We start from the raw sequence: 8245 nt of genomic DNA, 5'->3' as shown, positions 1-8245 counted from the left end.
GGTCAAACCGTTCATGCACGATGCTTATGCTTCGTGCATGATGCTTCGTGCATGAACGGTCGTGCACAAAGCTTCACAATTAAATAATATTGATTAATTAATTAATTAAATGAATAATTAATTAATTAATCAATCCTTTAAAAAATAAGAATAAAAAGGACATAATCTTTATATGTACATTTGGGGTACATTAACATGTATCTACTTTGGGCATGCGTGTGCATCATATGCAAGTAGACTCGTGACTTTAATACAAATTAAATTAAATCTCATTTAATTTAATTTCAAATCGACTTAATTCGATTGTAGTAATTGCAAACACATTCGCAACAATACTTCTCTCTTGTTCCACGTTATCCTAATTATTTATGATGTGTGACATATCTAGGTTCATCACTAAGCTGGTAGTAAAACTTGTACTAACACATTAGTACTCCCAAAAGAATTGATTGTCCCGATTAATCTTTGGGTCTTACAAGCCATGATTGACATCTAGCAATATGTCATGACTACCCAAATAGTGTGAATATTTTAAGAACATAATGAACCTGTCAACTTCAGCTACAATGTAATTCAATCCTTCTATTTTACTATGTCCCAATCAAATAAAGACCATGGAATATTTGTCAAGTCACCAAATCTAATTGACATGCATTTTATTCGAGACATAAACAATTATTCTCGGTTACAACCCTGGCCGAGGATTTCAATGCAGTGTCATAATTAGATCGCATAGGACATCATTATTGTACCTTATATGTAACAAGGAGACAGATTCTATATTGCGCATATGTGTAACTTCGTATATGAAGAAAATATGACAATCATGTACAAAGATGGATCAACAACCTGACATTACATGCACCTATGAATCATAGTTGTTCAACACACAAATTAACAATGTGCCTCAGGTCTAAGGATTATTTACACAAGACCAAAGTATGAACAATTAGATATTAACCGAGCTAAAAGCTTCCATGTCGCAAATCGTTCCATATGCATCACGATCAGTGAACTTGTCTAATACAAACACTTGTGTTCTTAACTCAGGCATTACAATACCTAATGACTTGTGACTCATCATTCCCTTAAGTATCCAATACTTAATGGTGAAGTTATGAATAGACTGGTCTCAACAGGATTATTAATATCCATTTAATAATCCATCAACCGGAAACAATTTAAAAATTCAGTCTAACTATGAACCTGTCACATATATTCTTAACGTCTCAAAAATATGTCTAGTTGCAACTGATCTTATGAAATCATTCATAAATATAAAATAATTTGACAAATGAATGAATACGTCATTGCCATTAATTAAATAATAATAATAATAGTACAACTGAAATTCCTAATATGTAACTATTACATGGTAGCTTTATGGCATACATCCAACAACAAATTTACCCAAAACTTTTTTATGACATGAAAACTCCAAACTTTGCAAACTATGACACATTTACCTTATTAAGGGCATTTTCATCTTATTTTTTCTATTTACCCTTTTTCTTTTTTCTTTTCTTTTTTTTTCTTCTTTTCTCTTCCCTTCACCGGCCATGGTGGAGTCGGCGGAGGGAAGCCGGCATCTAGTGAGGGTTTCCCTCGCTTGGGTTGGCTAGGGCTACCCTCGCTGGCATCGGGCGAGGGCCTTCCTGGCCCAAGTCCGACGAGGACACCCCTCACCAGGGCCGATGTCAGCGAGGGCCGCTTGACGCAGCGAGGGTAGCCCTTGCTAGACACTGGCTTTTCTCTACTGGCTTTGCCATGGCTGGCAAAGAGAAGAGAGAAGAAAAAGAAAAAAAGGAAAAAATTTAAAATAGTAAAAAGACCAAAATGCCCTATGATTTAGGGTAAATGTGTCACACGTATAGAAGTTCATGGTTTTTTGTGTCACGAAAAAAAGTTTGGGATAAATGTGTTACAGTCTAGGTAGCACGGACACGGCGACACGGACACGCGACACGATACAACATGACATGCGACATGTTATTTTTCAAAAAGTAGATAATTCCAACACGTTCCGACACGTTATATATTAAATGAATATTTTCATTTTTAATTAATTTAATTCAAATTCAGTATTTTTATTTTTCGAAATTATATTTTAATCTCATTTATTTATTTTTCCATTAAAAAGAACAAATCTCCACTAAGGTCCACCCCCACCCTCTTCTAGTTCTTTCCCTCGTCCATTTCCCCCTCCCCCAAAATTTATTTTTATTTCCCTCCCCACCATCTTTGTTTCCCCCACCCCCAAATTTATTTTTCTTTCCCTCCCCTTCACTGACAGACAGGCTGTCCCCTGTCTCTTCCCCTCCCCCAATACGCAATGGCCCATCAAAAACCCGTCCCTGTCTCTTCTCCTCCCCCAATACGTGATGGCCCATCAAAACCCTAGCTTTGCACGACCCTTCCTCTTCTCATTCCTCGCCGCTCGCTGCTCTTCGCACAAACCCCTTTCCTCGCCGCTCGCCACACGACCCCCTTCCTCGCCGCTCGCCGCCTCTCGCTTCTTGCCACTCGCCGCACGACCACCTTCCTCTCCTCTTCCTCTCGCCTTTGGCCCTTTCTCCCTCGCAGCTACAACCTCATCGGATCCATCGCAGCATCACAGTGGCGGCCGTCTCTCGTTGTCACAGCCTCGTCTCTACTCCCTCGCCGTCGCTTTCACCCTCCATCATTTTCCGGACACGTGTGTCGAAACGTGTCGGGCATGCGTTGACCGCATGTCGGATTTCCGACATGCATTGACCGCATGTCCGACCGTGTCCGACCGTGTCGATGTGTCTGACACGCTCCGACACGTGTTGGACACGACACGGAAGCATGAACAACGTGTTCGTGCTACCTAGGTGACGATTGACAAATTTCGGAGTTTTTCATGTCACAAAAAAAAAAAAAAATGGGTAAATTTATCATTTTAGGTAAAAATTTGAGGTTTTTGGTGATTTTTTTCCTAAATTTAAAAAGACAAAGGTTGAAAAAGTAATTTCAGAAATAGTTTTTCACAATTTCCACGACCCCTATCCCGCCTTTCCATATGGCAGAGAGAATGTTGTGTTTCTTCACCACCTCTAGAAGACTCCCAAACATGGAAGTCTCGCTCGCGCGTCCCGCCTTCTTGTTTCGTCTTGAATCTCTCCTCTTTCACTTCGTCACGCGCTCACACGGACAAATTAACCTGAGAGAGAGAGACAGACAGAGACAGAGACAGAGATGCGCAGCAGTTGGTTCTCTGTGTTTTGTTCTTCATTTGTATTGGCAATGTCGCTGCGCTCGGGTGTCATTTTCTCGATGGTTTTTTTTTTGGGTATTTTCATGAGGAAAGCTTTTTCCCTTTTGAAGCAGAAATTTGGTCAGTCTTTTGAAGTTTCTCGTGTTTGGTTCAGGTCATTTGGGGAGGTGGTAGGAAAAGAAAGGGACGAGGTAAACAATTAATGGGTCTAAAACAATGCCCTGAACCAAGGGCTTGCAGCTGAACTGTTTGATCAAATGTCTCAATCACGTAACATTCCGGTTATTACAACTCTCGTAGTATGCTAAACAGCGAATGCTAGGTTGCTTGATTTATTCCAAGATCAAGGATAAAGATGGGCCTTCCTATGTGGTTAGTCACTTATGAATGCTTGTTCATTTTTCTTAATGGATAAAAATTGAAATTGATGTTGTTCTAGTTTTGTTAGATGCATATCTTTTGGTGTTGGAGATAGGGCTTCCAAGGAGGGTAAAGAGGCACTGCATCGGTCGATCCTTTTGCAAGCTTGACTTACCAATTAGCCAAGACCTCTGGAGCCGTTACTAGTGCAGGTTCGACATATGCTAAAGAGGTACTTAAATTGAGAAGTAGTTGAACAAGTTGGGTAATTTCTAGCAGTGGCAACAAAAATTATATAATAGAGTTGAAGCCATCAGCGGATACTCTTGAGAAGGAGAGGGATATCTACTTTGAAAAATTCGAAGATATTGAGATCTTGGGCTACTATCTTGAGATAGAATGCCTACCCATAATGTTTCTATCAAGCATTTGCTCCAGGCATTCTTGCCCTTTGTTTCAGGCATACTTGTTTTGTCCATCTCTGGTGCTGCCTAAATGTTGATAACTTATTAACTTCTTATTTGGCAGATTGTGGAGCAATAAAGATGATATTTCCTGCAGGAGATGACGATGCATTGGTTGTGGCAAAAGCTCAAGCTGTGGTGTCGCTACACCAGAAAGAAGCAGAGTTACTGAGTCCCAAAGAAAGAACAAGCTTAAATATTCAGAAAAGGAAAAGCATCATAAACCCGTAAGTTGCTGCTGCTGCTACTACTTTGTCTTCTCTGAGGCAAAGGATTTTAGACACTTTTGATGTGTGTTCTAGTGGTTGATCTCTCATGAATTACTGATTTCCCATTTTTTGATGCTTGAAGACGGCTTCTGGTGCTCTCTCCATAAATAGATATTTAGACAACTCTACCTATGGAAAAGCCTAGGTAATTTAAAAGGGTTTTAACCATAGTCAACATGGCATTTCGTAGCATATATACGGTCCGAGTTTTTGTTACTCCTTTGAGCTCAGTTAGCTAATTTGATCATGTGAATACTAAGAATATAGACAATGACTTCACATCCTTCACAAGGTTCATGACAGTTTCTATTATGTATTACCATATTGATGGTGGCATGTTTGGACATATTTCATAGGAAAGATTGGCATGTTGATGCCATGTTTCATTTATATAGTCTAGGTGGTTTGGTTTGTGACAAGTTAATACCTTCATAATTTAGGAGCGTTTGATAATGTATTGTCTGTTCTGGTTGGTGCATTTATATGAGTCCATTGATGAGTGGATATATTATTCAGAATGGATTTTTGTAATTTGCCAGTCAAGAGTTCTAAAACTTGGTTTGTCTGATGTCAATCTTCTTCTTGCACATATTATTGGTGGGTGTCAATCGAACTTGTGATTGACTAGAAATACCCTTTTCATCTATCGACTCACTACATTGTCATCTTTATGACTTTGAGTTCTTTACAGTGCATGTTTCTTTAACCATGACATCCACTGACATATGAAAAATAGCTAAAATTTTCAAAAGATCTCAATATGGAAAAATGAACACTTCAGTGTCTTTAGCCATTCCAATGATCATTGATTCCATAGTACCAAATGCACTTTCCTGTGCAAAATCCAACCGAAAATACAAAAAAAAAAAAACTCGAGAGCAACAAAAAACTCCATAAAAAAACTCATGATCAACCACTGTTGATCTATGAGGACTATGCCAATTGCTATCACTTCCTAACTTCATCGAGACACCAATAGCGGTCCCGAAATAACAAGAAAAAATGAATTTACCTAGACATTGAAATTTTAAAAAAAGTATAAGAAAAGTGAAGCTAACTAGTTATGTACCATAGTGAACTTAGAGAAATATCATGAATTTTCTCTTCACGAAACAGGAGGAAGATCACAGCCATCCTTTCCATTGCCTCATTGGTGCTTCAACTTTCCTGAGGCAAAACCAAAGGCTGCCATCCACCCTGAAGGACCAAAGCTGAATGACGACATCCTTCATGAGTTCATTCCGCGTGTAAGGATGCGCAACTGCATTCCACCTCTCTGTCAGCATATAAGAAAAATTTTTGCTCGTGTAATTCCACTTCTTAAGTCGCAACCCATGAGAAACTTCGAGACACGGCTCAATGAGGAAAACCTTAATGCCCTCCTTCCTATTTAGGATTCGGATCTCTTCTTCGCTCAAGAAACCTTGCCTTATCTGCTTGTTGGGTATAGAGAGCCTACTTTGGCCGCAGCTCATGTCTGTGGCAGTAAGTGTCTTCTCCACCACGAGTGTCACATCTTGCCCATGCATTTCCCGTATTTTGTCCATGTACTTTGTTGGTAATTCGCTTGGTCCGATTAGAGTAGCGAGACCCATCTTGGGAGCTTTCTTGGGCTTCTTGGAAACTCTACCCGATTCTTGGGTTTCGGAGGAATCGAATGTGCGTGAACGCTTCTTGCAGTGCTCAGCGACAGCTCTTGAAGGCTCTTGCTTGTTTTCTTGGACAACGACAAATGGATCAGAACTTGACTTCTGGGCGTGGATTGTCAGCCTTCGCGCGGTGATCTCTTCTTCTTAACGGTCCATCCAACCCCGATTGACCCAAAACCAAAAGTATTGGTGGTCATGACAGCGACCTTCTTCCCATCATCACGATCCAAGGAGGGAGCGGCGAGACTCAGCTTTCCCTCGGATACCATTGAAGCTGCGTCCGCCAAGAGAAGAAGAGATGAGAAATCGAATTGTATCTTTCTCTCCCCCTTTGAAAGACGGTTTGCAGGCCTAAAATAGACAGTCGCCGCTGGAAAACTTTGATACCCCATTATCGCCATGTGATGGAGAGAAGAAAAGATGATGAGCGTGGGTTTTCACAGAGAGAGAAAGAGAGAGAGAGAGAGAGAGAGAGAGAGCGAGCGACGAAGAAGGGGCGAGAGGGAGGGGAAGAAGAAAGCTGGTGCGATTGCAAATTAGGAAATATTAAGAAATACTTGAAGAAGATGAGAATTCTGAGTGGAAAACCAGTGAGATACGATAGTTTCAGATTAGGAAATATTAGTGCTTTGTGACCGTTGTGACCGTTGAGTGCTTACTCGGGCGAGTGATTCTGAAAAGTAATTTGTTGTCAATCTTCGAATTAACCATGAATTGTTGTCTGCCCCCGAATTTTTCCCCAAAACTTGTACTTTGGTTTTAGTTGCACGTGTATAACAATTCCCTGGATTTTAATTACACGTGTACCCGAAAACAGAGCATGATTTTTGGAGGAGCCGAGAGCTAATGAGAGATTATCACTGATTTCTCTCATTCACAGGTCTACTTCGTCGTTTTCAATCGCCAGAAATCTGCCGTGGCCGTCAATTTCCGCCGCTCCCACCGCCCGCGCCAAAACTCCTCTTTTCTGCCCCGTTTTCTGGTGGGAAGTTTGAAGCACTTCATTCTCATTCGGAGCTCCTTGGCCGGTGCCCATCTTCATTGCCAACACGTCTAGGACCTCCATTCTCCGATCTGCTCACCGGACGAGGCTAGAAATCCAAATCACCGTGGTAATTTCCATTCGCTCTGTTTCTATCGCTTACGAAGGAAACAGAGGCCTTGAGCTCTATTCGAATTAAGAGAAAGATTCTCATCGTTCTGTATACCCGGTCCTAACATATGCTCTGTCGCGCGTTGTTTCTTTTTCTGTCTCTGAGTTTCGTTTATTTGGGTGTGTTCGCGTGGTGATCGGCGAGTGTGGGTGTGAGTCCTGTGGTGGTCGGAGGTCTATGACGATGGAGTAAAGCATGTTTGCGCTGCGCTGTTCTCAGTGCTATACCGGGGGGCGTCATTGATTAACGTGTAGAGCCTGTGTCCATGAAGATCGTCGCGTGATTGATCAGTGAGTGCTAAATGCTTAGACGTAGAAGAAGAATAAAGGAAAGCAGAAAGAGATTTTAGAGGCCCACGCATCAGAGACGATGGACTGAGAAAGGGAAAGAAAAGAAATAACTACTAAAAATTACATAAAAATAGACGGAAAAAAATTGAAAAGCTGAGAGATAAAATTGGCTGGAAAATAATGCTGTCGGTTATTTATTTAGTTTTTGGTCTTATGTTTCAGGAAGTTTCATTCATGATTTTCAGGATAAAATGAATGTTCAATCATTTGACTTTAAATGAAATACATAATGAGATAAAAAAAGTTATAAGTGGATAGTCAAACACGACTAGGCGCAATTTATATTTTATTCTTTTTTTATTTTAATCGGGTTATAATAAAAAAATCTATGTACATGCCACTAAAATCATAATAAGAAAATGAACCACAAAAAGATTACATGTACAAAGTTATTGCAACAGAATCTTCTCTTTAGGAGAGATTGTGGAAATCCTAAATTACGCATTTTATGGCCAGGTAAGTCAGATCCCCATTTTGCTCTCATGTTATTTCCAGGATGGAACATCCTTTGTCAGAATGGATGATTGAACCATCTTTCCTGGACAAAAATCTTTGTTCCTCATTAACTCATCATGGTATAAATTCCAAGAAGAAAGTATTTTGTTTTGCCCTTTTTTGCATTCTTTATCTCCTTCAAAGAGCCCAGCAGATAGCATACCTCCAGCTAAGCTAAGTCGAGGCCTTTACAAAATCATTGTCAAGAGCTTCAACAATATCCACAATCAACTCGTTCTCAGCCCAGAAATGAAGTTCCTTGAGCT

General features: G+C 40.3%; 1 long non-coding RNA gene across 2 annotated transcripts; it reads left to right on the top strand.

Moving 5' to 3' along the window:
• The first annotated feature begins 3074 nt into the window (after positions 1 to 3074).
• On the top strand, positions 3075 to 7143 carry LOC108956923. 2 transcript variants are annotated; one of them, XR_005546270.1, is made up of 4 exons: positions 3075 to 3610; positions 3687 to 3830; positions 4127 to 4289; positions 6861 to 7143. It is a non-coding gene; the product is annotated as an uncharacterized LOC108956923 (long non-coding RNA). The 2 variants fall into 2 exon arrangements; XR_005546269.1 differs by lacking the exon at positions 6861 to 7143 and adding an exon at positions 5448 to 5810.
• The last annotated feature ends 1102 nt before the right edge of the window (positions 7144 to 8245 follow it).

The sequence above is a fragment of the Eucalyptus grandis genome, chromosome 9 (genome assembly GCF_016545825.1).
Source record: "Eucalyptus grandis isolate ANBG69807.140 chromosome 9, ASM1654582v1, whole genome shotgun sequence".
Lineage (NCBI taxonomy): Eukaryota > Viridiplantae > Streptophyta > Magnoliopsida > Myrtales > Myrtaceae > Eucalyptus > Eucalyptus grandis.
This window is presented reverse-complemented; position numbering and strand designations above follow the sequence as displayed.